Source organism: Oncorhynchus kisutch, linkage group LG5 (assembly GCF_002021735.2).
Source record: "Oncorhynchus kisutch isolate 150728-3 linkage group LG5, Okis_V2, whole genome shotgun sequence".
Taxonomy (NCBI): Eukaryota; Metazoa; Chordata; class Actinopteri; order Salmoniformes; family Salmonidae; genus Oncorhynchus; species Oncorhynchus kisutch.
Genome location: NC_034178.2, coordinates 49,006,696 through 49,022,755, shown reverse-complemented (window position 1 = coordinate 49,022,755; position 16,060 = coordinate 49,006,696). Strand labels below are relative to the sequence as shown.

General features: G+C 46.1%; 1 pseudogene; it reads right to left on the bottom strand.

The window, feature by feature from the left end:
• LOC109891578 (THUMP domain-containing protein 3-like) overlaps window positions 1-14,057 on the bottom strand; it is a 34,350-nt pseudogene extending 20,293 nt beyond the window's left edge.
• Between the last annotated feature and the right edge of the window lie 2,003 nt (window positions 14,058-16,060).

Sequence of the window (16,060 nt, the reverse complement as noted above, 5' to 3'; positions counted from 1 at the left end):
AATTGCCTGCTATGAGGATAATACAGTGCAATCGTCACGACCCGCTAACAAGAACTGCGACCCCCCCCTCTTCTTCTCTGTCGCCAACGTGAGTAAATCATTTAAACGTGTTAACCCGGCATCCCTAGTCGTCTCCTCAGAGCATGCGCAGACCAGCTGGCTGGTGTGTTTATGGACATTTTCAAAATCACTCCCTATCCCAGTCTGCTGTCCCCACATGCTTCAAGATGCCTACCATTGTTCCTGTACCCAAGTGACTACTGCCCGTAGCAGTGCCCGTAGCACTCACTTCTGTCATCATGAAGTGCTTTGAGAGACTAGTCAAGGATCATATCACCTCCACCTTACCGGCCACCCTAGACCCACTTCAGATTGCATTCCGCCCTAACAGGTCCACAGACGATACCAATCGCCATCACACTGCCCTATCCCAACTGGACAAGAGGAATACCTATGTAAGAATGCTGTTCATTGACTACAGCTCACCATTCAACAACATTGTACCCTCAAAAGCTCATCATCAAGCTGGAGGCCCTGGGCCTCAACCCTGCCCAGTGCAACTGGGTTCTGGACTTTCTGACGGACTGCCCCCAGGTGGTGAAGGTAGGAAACAACATCTCCACCTCGCTGATCCTCAACACTGTGGCCCCACAAGGTTGCGTGCCCAGCCCCCTCCTATACTCCATGTTCACCCACGACTGCGTGGCCTTGCACACCTCCAACTCAAATCATCAAGTTTGCAGATGATGCAACAGTGGCTTGATCACCAACAACAATGAGACAGCCTACATGGAGGAGGCGACGGGACTCCAAGTGTGGCGTCAGGAAAACAACCTCTCACTCAACGTCAACAAAACAAAGGAGATGATCGTGGACTTCAGGAAACAGAAGAGGGAGCACCCCGCTATCCACATCGACAGGACAGTAGTGGAGAAGGTGGAAAGTTTTAAGTTCCTCGGCGTACACATCACAGACAAACTGAAATGGTCCACCCACACAGTGTGGTGAAGAAGGCCCAACAGTGCCTCTTCAACCTCAGGAGGCTGAAGAAATTTGGCATGTCACCTAAAACCCTGTAACAAACTTTTCCAGATGCACAATTGAGAGCAACTGCACTGCCAACAATCGCAGGGCTCTCCAGAGGGCAGTGCGGTCTGCACAAAGCATCACTGGGGGCAAACTACCTGCCCTCCAGGACACCTACAGCACCTGATGTCACAGGAAGGCCAAGAAGATCATCAAGGACAACTGCCATCCGGGCCACTGCCAGTTCACCCCGCTACCATCCAGAAGGTGCGGTCTGTACAGGTGCATCAAAGCTGGGACCGAGAGACAGAAACTATTTTTCCATATCAAGGCCATCAGACTATTAAACAGCCATCACTAACACAGAGAGGCTGCTGCCTACATAGGGACTTGAATCACTGGCCACGCTAACAAATGGATCACTAGTCAATTAATGTCACTTTAATTATGTTACATATCTTGCATTACTCATCCCATATGCATGTACTTAGGCAGGACATACAGTTGAAGTCGGAAGTTCACATACACCTTAGCCAAATACATTTAAACTCAGTTTTTCACAATTCCTGACATTTAATCCTCGTGAAAGTGCCCTGTCTTATGTCAGGTAGAATCACTACTTTATTTTAAGAATGTGAAATGTCAGAATAGGAGACAGAACGCGTCTTCTTCCTGAGCGGTATGATGGCTGCGTGGTCCCATGGTGTTTATACTTGAGTACTATTGTCTGTACAGATGAACGTGGTACCTTCAGGCGTTTGGAAAATGCTCCCAAGGATTAACCAGACTTGTGTTGGTCTACAATTTTTTTTCTGAGGTCTTGGCTGATTTCTTTTGATTTTCCCATGATGTCAAGCAAAGTGGTACCGAGTTTGAAGGTAGGCCTTGAAATACATCCATATGTACAACTACAATTTTCTCAAATTATGTCAATTAGCCTATCAGGAGCTTCTAAAGCCATGAAAACATTTTCTGAAATTTTCCAAGCTGTGTAAAGGCACAGTCAACTTAGTGTATGTAAACCTCTGACCCACTGGAATTGTGATACAGTGAATTATAAGCGAAATAATCTGTCTGTTAACAATTGTTGGAATAATTACTTGTGTCATGCACAAAGTAGATGTCCTAACTGACTTGCCAAAAGTATAGTTTGTTAACAAGAAATGTTGGGAGTGGTTGAAAAACTAGTTTATATGACTAAGTGTATGTAAACTTCCGACTTCAACTGTACCAACAACGAACAGTGAGCCATCGTATTCATACATACAAAAATAAAAAGAATGAAAAGAAAAGCATTGTAGGGTAGAAGTTTGTACAGTTAATGTGGGAGAGGTGTAAAAATGGTTATTGACCAATAATGACAATCCTCCTGGCATTGACAACTTTGATGGAAAGTTACTGAGGATGGTAGCTGACTATACAGCCACTCCTATCTGTCATATCTTTAATCTGAGTTTAGAACAAGATGTTTTTCCTCAGGTCTGGAGGGAAGCCAAAGTCCTTTTGCTACCTAAGAGTGGTAAAGCGGCCTTTACTGGTTCTATCAGCAGACCTATCAGCTTGCTGCCAGCTCTTAGCAAACAATGCTATTTCTCTGAAAAACAAATTGACAGACTTTCAGCATGCTTACAGAAAAGAGCGCTCATTATGTACTGTACAGACACAGTGGGAGTTCTGTGGTGGCTTTTGACCATTCATTGGGATTCCTCATGTTTAACTCATTGCTAATAAAGTTAGGTCCAAATCTGATGTCAGATACTATATTTATTGAATATTATAAAAATCCTGTCAATTAAAATGGCCAATTTGGGTGCAATCAATTAGCTTAATTTCTCAGAGATGAGAACAAAATGTTTCCGGAAGGCTTATCTTCTCTGCTTCTAACTACAGAAACAATTTGGCAATAATCTGAGATGATGGGTGTCATGGCTTGCTGAAATGACATGGAACGACCCATAAGATTTGTAAAAGCAATATTGGCGTACAATTTCTATTTAAAATATTAAAGGGATGCAAAAGGCACTCTATTCGTGGAACGACTCATGCTACCTTCCATGACTAAATAATATCACAATGAGATATCCTGAACTTCAGGTTTGGGTGGCAAACCCCTTTTCTTGGGAACACAAGTAGGAAATGGTTTTGTTAAATCTACACCTATTATCTTCTCATGAGAACAGAATTGTTTTCCAAATGGTCCTTAGTAGCGCAGTTGGTAGAGAATGGTGCTTGTACTGCCAGGGTAGTGGGTTCTATTCCCACGACCAACCATACCTCAAAATGTATGCATGCATGACCAAGTCGTTTTGGAAAAAAGCATCTAATAAAATGGCATATATTATTCAAAGCGATAGTAAATCTCAGTTACCACAAGCTTCAGTTCATGTGATATCTGACAGACTTACTGGGAATGTCATCCAAATTACATGTGAGTCATGACATAGGTTTCACACACTCCATTGTAAATATATCTGTTGGCATCTTACCTGAGAGTGCAATCTGTGGTTATTTGGAAATATATTTGACAGCGGTCCTTGCTTATTTTGTCATCAGTCCAAATCTTCTGGAATTCATCTGCAGCAGTGTTTTGCTCCAATAGTGACTGTGATGACCTCACAGGTTCTCCTTCTCCTCTCCTTCACTGCAGCCAACGTGAGGAAAACATTTAAACGTGTCAACCCTCGCAAGGCTGCAGGGCCAGACGGCATCCCCAGCCGCGCCCTCAGAGTATACGCAGACCAGCTGGCTGGTGTGTTTACGGACATATTCAATCAATCCCTATCCCAGTCTGTTGTTCCCACATGCTTCAAGAGGGCCACCATTCTTCCTGTTCCCAAGAAAGCTAAGGTAACTGAGCTAAACGACTACCGCCCCGTAGCACTCACTTCCGTCATCATGAAGTGCTTTGAGAGACTAGTCAAGGACCATATCACCTCCACCCTACCTGACACCCTAGACCCACTCCAATTTGCTTACCGCCTAAATAGGTCCACAGACGATGCAATCTCAACCACACTGCACACTGCCCTAACCCATCTGGACAAGAGGAATACCTATGTGAGAATGCTGTTCATCGACTACAGCTCGCATTTAACACCATAGTGCCCTCCAAGCTCGTCATCAAGCTCGAGACCCTGGGTCTCGACCCCGCCCTGTGCAACTGGGTACTGGACTTCCTGACGGGCCGCCCCCAGGTGGTGAGGGTAGGCAACAACATTTCCACCCCGCTGATCCTCAACACTGGGGCCCCACAAGGGTGCGTTCTGAGCCCTCTCTTGTACTCCCTGTTCACCCACGACTGCGTGGCCACGCACGCCTCCAACTCAATCATCAAGTTTGCGGACGACACAACAGTGGTAGGCTTGATTACCAACAACGACGAGACGGCCTACAGGGAGGAGGTGAGGGCCCTCGGAGTGTGGTGTCAGGAAAATAACCTCACACTCAACGTCAACAAAACTAAGGAGATGATTGTGGACTTCAGGAAACAGCAGAGGGAACACCCCCCTATCCACATTGATGGAACAGTAGTGGAGAGGGTAGTAAGTTTTAAGTTCCTCGGCGTACACATCACAGACAAACTGAATTGGTCCACCCACACAGACAGCATCGTGAAGAAGGCGCAGCAGCGCCTCTTCAACCTCAGGAGGCTGAAGAAATTCGGCTTGTCACCAAAAGCACTCACAAACTTCTACAGATGCACAATCGATAGCATCCTGTCGGGCTGTATCACCGCCTGGTACGGCAACTGCTCCGCCCACAACCGTAAGGCTCTCCAGAGGGTAGTGAGGTCTGCACAACGCATCACCGGGGGCAGACTACCTGCCCTCCAGGACACCTACACCACCCACAGGAACGCCATAAAGATCATCAAGGACAACAACCACCCGAGCCACTGCCTGTTCACCCCGCTATCATCCAGAAGGCGAGGTCAGTACAGGTGCATCAAAGCTGGGACCGAGAGACTGAAAAACAGCTTCTATCTCAAGGCCATCAGACTGTTAAACAGCCACCACTAACATTGAGTGGCTGCTGCCAACACACTGACTCAACTCCAGCCACTTTAATAATGGGAATTGATGGGAAATTATGTAAAATATATCACTAGCCACTTTAAACAATGCTACCTAATATAATATTTATATGCCCTACATTATTCATCTCATATGTATATACTGTACTCTATATCATCTACTGCATCTTTATGTAATACATGTATCACTAGCCACTTTAACTATGCCACTTTGTTTACATACTCATCTCATATGTACAGTGCCTTGCGAAAGTATTCGGCCCCCTTGAACTTTGCGACCTTTTGCCACATTTCAGGCTTCAAACATAAAGATATAAAACTGTATTTTTTTGTGAAGAATCAACAACAAGTGGGACACAATCATGAAGTGGAACAACATTTATTGGATATTTCAAACTTTTTTAACAAATCAAAAACTGAAAAATTGTCCGTGCAAAATTATTCAGCCCCTTTACTTTCAGTGCAGCAAACTCTCTCCAGAAGTTCAGTGAGGATCTCTGAATGATCCAATGTTGACCTAAATGACTAATGATGATAAATACAATCCACCTGTAATCAAGTCTCCGTATAAAAGCACCTGCACTGTGATAGTCTCAGAGGTCCGTTAAAAGCGCAGAGAGCATCATGAAGAACAAGGAACACACCAGGCAGGTCCGAGATACTGTTGTGAAGAAGTTTAAAGCCGGATTTGGATACAAAAAGATTTCCCAAGCTTTAAACATCCCAAGGAGCACTGTGCAAGCGATAATATTGAAATGGAAGGAGTATCAGACCACTGCAAATCTACCAAGACCTGGCCGTCCCTCTAAACTTTCAGCTCATACAAGGAGAAGACTGATCAGAATGCAGCCAAGAGGCCCATGATCACTCTGGATGAACTGCAGAGATCTACAGCTGAGGTGGGAGACTCTGTCCATAGGACAACAATCAGTCGTATATTGCACAAATCTGGCCTTTATGGAAGAGTGGCAAGAAGAAAGCCATTTCTTAAAGATATCCATAAAAAAGTGTCATTTAAAGTTTGCCACAAGCCACCTGGGAGACACACCAAACATGTGGAAGAAGGTGCTCTGGTCAGATGAAACCAAAATGTAACTTTTTGGCAACAATGCAAAACGTTATGTTTGGCGTAAAAGCAACACAGCTCATCACTCTGAACACACCATCCCCACTGTCAAACATGGTGGTGGCAGCATCATGGTTTGGGCCTGCTTTTCTTCAGCAGGGACAGGGAAGATGGTTAAAATTGATGGGAAGATGGATGGAGCCAAATACAGGACCATTCTGGAAGAAAACCTGATGGAGTCTGCAAAAGACCTGAGACTGGGACGGAGATTTGTCTTCCAACAAGACAATGATCCAAAACATAAAGCAAAATCTACAATGGAATGGTTAAAAAATAAACATATCCAGGTGTTAGAATGGCCAAGTCAAAGTCCAGACCTGAATCCAATCGGGAATCTGTGGAAAGAACTGAAAACTGCTGTTCACAAATGCTCTCCATCCAACCTCACTGAGCTCGAGCTGTTTTGCAAGGAGGAATGGGAGAAAAAAATTCAGTCTCTCGATGTGCAAAACTGATAGAGACATACCCCAAGCGACTTACAGCTGTAATCGCAGCAAAAGGTGGCGCTACAAAGTATAAACTTAAGGGGGCTGAATAATTTTGCACGCCCAATTTTTCAGTTTTTGATTTGTTAAAAAAGTTTGAAATATCCAATAAATGTCGTTCCACTTCATGATTGTGTCGCACTTGTTGTTGATTCTTCACAAAAAAATACAGTTTTATATCTTTATGTTTGAAGCCTGAAATGTGGCAAAAGGTCGCAAAGTTCAAGGGGGCCGAATACTTTCGCAAGGCACTGTATATATATATACACTGCTCAAAAAAATAAAGGGAACGCTTAAACAACACAATGTAACTCCAAGTCAATCACACTTCTGTGAAATCAAACTGTCCACTTAGGAAGCAACACTGATTGACAATACATTTCACATGCTGTTGTGCAAATGGAATAGACAACAGCTGGAAATTATAGGCAATTAGCAAGACACCCCCAATAAAGGAGTGGTTCTGCAGGTGGTGACCACAGACCACTTCTCAGTTCCTATGCTTCCTGGCTGATGTTTTGGTCACTTTTGCATGCTGGCGGTGCTTTCACTCTAGTGGTAGCATGAGACGGAGTCTACAACCCACACAAGTGGCTCAGATAGTGCAGCTCATCCAGGATGGCACATCAATGCGAGCTGTGGCAAGAAGGTTTGCTGTGTCTGTCAACGTAGTGTCCAGAGCATGGAGGCGCTACCAGGAGACAGGCCAGTACATCAGGAGACGTGGAGGAGGCCGTAGGAGGGCAACAACCCAGCAGCAGGACCGCTACCTCTGCCTTTGTGCAAGGAGGAGCAGGAGGAGCCCTGCAAAATGACCTCCAGCAGGCCACAAATGTGCATGTGTCTGCTCAAACGGTCAGAAACAGACTCCATGAGGGTGGTATGAGGGCCCGACGTCCACACGTGGGGGTTGTGCTTACAGCCCAACACCGTGCAGGACGTTTGGCATTTGCCAGAGAACACCAAGATTGTCAAATTCGCCACTGGTGCCCTGTGCTCTTCACAGATGAAAGCAGGTTCACACTGAGCACATGTGACAGACGTGACAGAGTCTGGAGACGCCGTGGAGAATGTTCTGCTGCCTGCAACATCCTCCAGCATGACCGGTTTGGCGGTGGGTCAGTCATGGTGTGGGGTGGCATTTCTTTGGGGGGTCGCACAGCCCTCCATGTGCTCGCCAGAGGTAGCCTGACTGCCATTAGGTACCGAGATGAGATCCTCAGACCCCTTGTGAGACCATTTGCTGGTGCGGTTGGCCCTGGGTTCCTCCTAATGCAAGACAATGCTAGACCTCATGTGGCTGGAGTGTGTCAGCAGTTCCTGCAAGAGGAAGGCATTGATGCTATGGACTGGCCCATCCATTCCCCAGACCTGAATCCAATTTAGCACATCTGGGACATCATGTCTCGCTCCATCCACCAACGCCACGTTGCACAGACTGTCCAGGAGTTGCTTTAGTCCAGGTCTGGGAGGAAATCCCTCAGGAGACCATCCGCCACCTCATCAGGAGCATGCCCAGGCGTTGTAGGGCGGTCATACAGGCACCCCCAATAAAGGGGGCGCCACACACACTACTGAGCCTCATTTTGACTTGTTTTAAGGACATTACATCAAAGTTGGATCAGCCTGTAGTGTGGTTTTCCACTTTAATTTTGAGTGTGACTCCAAATCCAGACCTCCATGGGTTGATAAATTTGATTTCCATTGATCATTTTTGTGTGCTTTTGTTGTCAGCACATTCAACTATGTAAAGAAAAAAGTATTTAATAAGAATATTTCATTCATTCAGATCTAGGATGTGTTATTTTAGTGTTCCATTTATTTTTTTGAGCAGTGTATATATATATATATATATATATATATATATATATACATGTGTGTGTTGTGTAGTTTCTCTTTGTGTCCACTAGGTGTCAGCACAGGTTCAATAATGTCACACCAGGTTCACAACATGTTTTCATGTGTAACAAATCAAATTGTATTTGTCTCATGCGCCGAAAACTACATGTGTAGACCTTAAGGTGAAATGCTGACTTACAAGCACTTTACCAATAATTTTGTTTTAAGAAAAATATGTTTTAAGTAAAAAACAAGAAATAAAAGTAACAAATAATTAAAGAGCAGCAGTAAAATATCAATAGTGAGGCTATATACATGGGGCACTGATATAGAGTCAATGTGCGGGGGCACTGATTAGTCAAGGTAATTGAGATGTTTCTTTCAAGTCCAGTGGTGTAAATGACTTTTAACCAAAATGTATTTGAAGTACTCCACTACATTCCATTTATATAGCTGTTTTTTTGTACCTGTACTTTTACTCTTTCTGTTTCTTTACAACTTTAAATTTTACCTCACTACATTTCTAAAGAAAATTATGTATTTTTTACTCCATACAGTTTCCCAGTCACCCAAAAGTACTTGTTGCATTTCGAATGCTAAGCCAGACAGGAAAATGGTCCAATTCACACACTTATCAAGAGAACATCCCTGGTCATCCCTACTGCCTCTGATCCCGTGACTCACTAAACACATTCTTTGTTTGTAAATTATGTCTGAGTGTTGGAGTGTTCCCATGGCTATTTCTTAAATAAAAAAAAAACAAGAGAATCGTGCTGTCTGGTTTGCTTAATATAAGGAAGGTCAAATAATTTATACTTTTAGCACTGATACTTAAGTATATTTTAGCAATGACTTTTACTAGTATTTTACTGGGTGACTTTTACTTGAGTCATTTCCGATTAATGTATCTTTACTTTTACTCAAGTATGACAATTGGGTACTTTTTCAACCACTGTTCAAGACATTTAGCACCCAAAACCCAACATTCATTTGATGGCTTGAAGTAGGAGTGCTGAACTAGGATCTGTTTAGAATTTCTGAGTAGAATGAATAACATTACTTTGACAGGGGGTGGGGGGGGACTGATTCCAGTTCAGCATTCTTAGCCTGAGATATTTCATAAATGCATACAGAGAAGTATTGTTCTACGATCAGCTTTGCCTAGATCATACTAAATCATTTGTGTCTGAAATAAGATTATATGGGTGGGTTTGATTGTAGATCAGCACTCCTACTCAACACCAGTTGCTGTAACCTACCATTTTACAATCCAATTTCCCTTGCTGTTTAATGTCCTTCCGGAACCCCACCTCAACATTGTTCTGTGAAGGCAACAAAAGCAAGTTGGCATGCTCTTGCAAGGATTTTAACTCACAACCTCTCCTTTGGGAATTCACCACCATAACCACTACAACAATTTATAAACTATCTTAACATGTGGGTTTCTTCAGGGGGACCAAGATTAGGAACGCCTTTGAATGGTCTACAAAGCATACCCCCAGGTAGAAGTAGGCATTTGCAGAGGAGGGTTGTACTGTTACTCCACAGCATAATATGTTATCACAACTCTATTGAAAGGACATTTGAAACAAGGTGTCACTTCATTCTTGCTATTTGATGGGAACTAGCCCCTGTCCCACTACATACCTCAAGTTTGCTCTTTCAGGCCCACAAAGGCAACAAGAAAAATGTTGCCCCATTAACTGCTCCTCTGGGCTTAGAACTCTCAAACACTCCTTTGGAGATCAACCACCATAACCACTACTCAGACACAGTCAAAATGTTAAGGGGTACTTAAAAATGCACACACCAAAGACACGATTTCAGAGGTTGGAGAATGGTGTGGGGGCTTGTACTTCTTGGATCCACCTGTCACGGTCATTGTATGGAGGAGACCAAGGCGCAGCGGGATATGCATACATTCTTCTTTAATTAAGAAGAAAACACTGAAAAAACGAACAAAATAACAAAACGAACCATGACGCTAATATGAGAAGTGCAGACAGGCATCTAAACATAGAATAGAACCCATGAAACCAAAAGGGAAAATGGCAACCTAAATAGGATCCCCAATCAGAGACAACATTATTAAACAGCTGCCTCTGATTGGAAACCAATTCAGGCCACCATAGACATACAATTACCTAGACTTACAAAACCCTCTAGATATACAAAAACCAGATAAATGATAAAAAGATAAAAACAAGCATACCCACCCTCGTCACACCCTGACCTAACCAAAATAATATCGAAAACAGAGACAACTAAGGTCAGGGCGTGATAGTACCCCCCCCCCCCCCCCCAAAGGTGCGGCCTCCCAACCGCAAACCTGAACTTATAGGGGAGGGTCCGGTTGGGCATCTACCCTCGGTGGCGGTTGTGGTTTCGGACGCCGCCCCCCTTCTTTACACTGGTCCCTCCGCCTTTGTAGAGCTGAACCGTGGCTCATCGCCGGAGACCCCGGGCTGGGGACCTTCGCCGGAGACCCCGGGCTGGGGACCTTCGCCGGGGACCCCGGGCTGGGGACCGTCGCCGGAGGCTCCGGACTTTGGCCCGTCGTTGGAGGTTCCCGACTGTGGCCCGTCGTTGTAGGTTCCGGACTGTGGCCCGTCGTTGTAGGTTCCGGACTGTGGCCCGTCGTTGGAGGTTCCGGACTGTGCCCGTCGTTGGAAGTTCCGGACTGTGAAGCGTCGCTGGAAGCTTTGGACTGGGTACTGTCGCCGGAAGCTCTGGACTGGATACTGTCGCCGGAAGCTCTGGACTGGGTACTGTTGCCGGAAGCTCTGGACTGGGTACTGTCGCCGGAAGCTCTGGACTGCCGAGTTGCACTGGATACCTGGTGTGTGGTTCCGGTACTGGTGGTACCGGGCTGGAGATACGCACCTCAGGGCGAGTGCGAGGAGCAGGCACAGGACGTATTGGACTGCCGAGTCGCACTGGATACCTGGTGCGTGGTGTTGGTACTGGTGGTACCGGGCTGGAGACACGCACCTCGTGGCGAATCATGTTCTTTACATTCAATGTCAAATTCTGCATACTGATTATTTCCATTTAAAAATAAGTAACTGATGTAGAATGTAACAGTTCTCAATTTAATCCTGAATGGACCCCAATCTGGCTTGGTAAACTATTTGAAGCACTAGGGGACATTTTTCCATATAACATTCCATATAGTTAGCCTGAATCTGTCTGGAAAACTTGTGCTATGTGTCATCTCCATACTTATCAGAATGCCAAAAAGAAAGAGGGCCCCAACTTTTGATGACATTGCCTCAGTTGTTAATAGGCTAGGCCTCTCACCAGATGAAGTTACAGCAGCGTGCTACAATCAGGAAAATTGATTATTTTCTGTGCTGGTCATTGAACTGGAAAGGTCGAACACCCTCTGCTATCGTCATTAACTCTACGACGTGTGGAGTAAGGGAAGGATAGCCAATGCGCAACCCCCCTCTGTTTATCAGATTGGCCCATCTCTACCCCAGGTCCCCCAATAAATACCCCAGAAAGTATACACCACACGCCTGCTGCCTTTAACATCAGCACAAGCAGCTGAAATGTTTGAAACGGTTGATCCCTCTAACGTATCCCACCTTCCACCACTCCACCCCATCCTGGAGACATTTTTATGTTTGCGGGTAGTTCCTCGTCATGAGATGACTAGAAGGTGGGATCCTTTCACTCCTTCCCCAACTATCTACAGCAATCTTCTGCACAGACCATGAGGCGACTATTGAGGGAGCAATCCAGACTGTGCTCCCGCAAGACAGGATTGTCAATTGCTGGAACCACGTCTCGAACAATGGGAAGCACATGATGGGGTCAGAGGTGCCCAAGCTGTAGCAGATTACAAGCATGCCATCAAAAAGCTCTTGGCCTCGAATTTAAGGAGTGACTACAAATGCACACTGGAGAGTGTGTGTGTCCACTGGAGCCCTGATCTCGAGGCTTATTTCCAGCAGTCGCTCTCCGACGCCATGGACAAGAGCGCCCAATATATGCTAAACAGCTTTGGCATCCAGTCAGACGGAATAACCAACAACTGCTGTAGTGGAAATGTCAGTACTGAGAGAGAGACATGGACAATTATTCAAACAATCATCTTTATTCAACATCGATTAATTATTGCAATAATGAAACCGTTGACCGCACACTCTAAGTTGTATTGCCGAGAGCTTAACTGATAATGAAAAAAAGAGATCTTCTATAGGCCATAAATGCTCAGTCAGTCATTTCTACCCTTCCCAATAGCCACCTTTGTCCATCTCCTGGTTATCTGCACTGGATGTTGTTTTACTTCCAACCTGGCTCAGTTTCCCAGATGCCAGAAAGATGTGACAATGAGGTATTGTTCTAAACTATATCGGGTCACACACACCACATCTTGTCTATAGAATGCCATCTTTTTTATCACTAAGTCATTGTCAGCTCAAGCTATCCCCAGCAAAACCCATTTCCTTAACCAGACGCCCAGACTAACTGCAGGAAGCTAGAGTGGACAATATAAAAACTCAGCATTAACAGGCCAGTCTTAAATTTTTTTTTATTTCACCTTTATTTAACCAGGTAGACCAGTTGAGAACAAGTTCTCATTTACAACTGCGACCTGGCCAAGATTATGCAAAGCAGTGTGACAAAAACAACTACACAGAGTTACACCATGTGATAAAATGCTGGATTCGTTGTCTGAGTCAGGTGCAGGACACAGGTTTGAGAAAACACAAAAGTCTTTACTCAAAATATTCAAAACCGGAATATCTCCAACAAGGAAACATAACGTCTAGAGAAAACCCTCCAACACACACAGTAACACAAAACAATCACGGACAAAACAGAAAGGTAGACGAGAGGGTAAATAAGGAACATAATAAGGGAATAGAAATCAGGTGTGCGTGAAGAAAGCCGGTGACGTCGACCGCCGAACGCCACCCGAACAAGGAGAGGAGCCGACCTCTGCCGAAGTCGTGACAGTACCCCTCCCTTGACGCGCGGCTCTAGACCCCGGCCTCAGGGACGACCCGGAGGATGGGACGCAGGGCGATCCGGAAGGAGACGGTGAAACTCCTGTATTAAAGATGGGTCTAGGATGTCCCCCACCGGTACCCGGTATTGCTCCTCCGGGCCGTACCCCTCCCACTCCACGAGGTACTGAAGGCCCCTCGCCCGACGCCTTGAGTCGGGCGAGGCGTATGCCGGGGCCCCCTCGATGTCCAGAGGGGGTGGAGGAACCTCCCGCACCTCAGACTGCTGGAGCGGACCAGCCAGGAGAGACACATGGAATGAGGGGTTAAATTGGTAATCAGGGGGGAGTTGTAATCAATAACAAACCTCATTCAGTCTCCTCAGGACTTTAAATGGCCCACAAACTGCGGACCCAGCTTCCGGCAGGGCAGGTGAAGGGGTAGGTTTCGGGTCGAGAGCCAGACCCAATCCCCCGGTACATACACTGGGGCCTCACTGCGGTGGCGGTCAGCACTCGCCTTTTGCCGCCTGATGGCCCGTTGTAGTCGCACATGGGCAGAATTCTCCTCCGAGTGCCGAAACCATTCATCCACCGCATGAGCCTCGATCTGGCTCTGATGCCATGGTGCCAGGACCGGCTGGTAACCCAGCACACACTGAAAGGAGATAGGTTGGTGGACGAGTGGCGGAGGGAGTTTTGGGCCATCTCCGCCCAGGGGATGAACATCGCCCACTCTCCCGGCCGATCCTGGCAATAGGACCGCAGAAACCTACCCACATCCTGGTTGACTCTTTCCACCTGCCCGTTACTCTCGGGGTGGAAACTTGAGGTAAGACTGAGACCCCCAGGCGTTCCATAAACGCCCTCCAGACTCTTGACGTAACTTGGGGCCCCCAAACAGAAACTATATCCTCAGGCACCCCGTAGTGCCAGAATACATGGGTGAACAGGGCCTCCGCAGTCTGTAGAGCCGTAGGGAGACCGGGCAAAGGAAGAAGACGGCAGGACTTAGAAAACCGATCCACAACGACCAGGATCGTGGTGTTACCCTGCGACGGGGGAAGATCCGTCACGAAATCCACCGATAGGTGTGACCACGGTCGTTGCGGAACAGGAAGGGGCTGTAATTTCCCTCTAGGCAGATGTCTAGGTGCCTTGCACTGTGCGCATACCGAACAGGAGGAGACATAAACCCTCACGTCCTTAGCTAACGTGGGCCACCAGTACTTCCCAGCAAGACAGCGCACTGTCTGACCGATGCCAGGATGACCAGAGGAGGGTGAAGTGTGGGACCAACAGATCAAATGATCGCGAACATCAAACATAACGTACAAGCCCAACTGGACACACTTTGGGAATGACCAGTGAAATATACCTGCTGGAGCGCTTGCTACGGGTGGGTGTTCCTATGGTGACCAGTGAGCTGAGATAAGGCGAGGCTTTACCTAGCAAAGACTTATAGATGACCTGGAGCCAGTGGGTTTGACAATGAATATGAAGCAAGGGCCAGCCAACAAGAGCATACAGGTCACAGTGGTGGGTAGTATATGGGGCTTTGGTGAAACCGTATGGCACTGTGATAGACAACATCCAATTTGCTGAGTAAAGTGTTGCAGGCTATTTTGTAAATGACATCGCCGAAGTCACGGATCGGTAGGATAGTCAGTTTTACAAGGGTATGTTTAGCAGTATGAGTGAAGGAGGCTTTGTTTCGAAATAGGAAGCCAATTCTAGATTTGGAGATGCTTAATGTGAGTCTGGAAGGAGAGTTTACAGTCTAACCAGACACCTAGGTATTTGTAGTTGGCCACATATTCTAAGTCAGAATCGTCCAGAGTAGTGATGCTAGTCGGGTGGGTGGGTGGGTGCAGGCAGCGATCAGTTGAATGCATTTAGTTTTACTAGAGTTTACGAGCAGTTGGAGGCCACGGAAGGAGTGTTGTATGGCATTGAAGCTCGTATGGAGGTTTGTTAACACAGTGTCCAACGAAAGTCCAGAAGTATACAGAATGGTGTCATCTGCGTAGAGGGGATCAGACAATCACCAGCAGCAAGAGCGACATCATTGATGTATACAGAGAAAAGAGTTGGCTCTAGAATTTAACCCTGTGGCACTTCCATTGAGACTGCCAGAGTTCCGGACAACAGGTCCTCCGATTTGACACACTGAACTCTATCTGAGAAGTAGTTGGTGAACCAGGCGAGGCAGTCATTAGAGAAACCAAGGCTGTTGAGTCTGCCGATAAGAATGCGGTGATTGACAGAGTCGAAAGCCTTGGCCAGGTGGATGAAGACGGCTGCACGGTACTGTCTTTTATCGATGGTGGTTATGGTATCGTTTAGTAACTTGAGCGTGGCTGAGGTGCACCCATGACCAGCTCAGTAACCAGATTGCATAGTGGTGAAGGTACGGTGGGATTCGAAATGGTCAGTGATCTGTTTGTTAACTTGGCTTTTGAAGACTTTAGAAAGGCAGGGCAGGACAGATATTGGCCTGTAACAGTTTGGGTCTAGAATGTCTCCCCCTTTGAAGAGGGGGATGACTGCGGCAGCTTTCCAATCTTTAGGGATCTCAGATGATACAAAAGAGA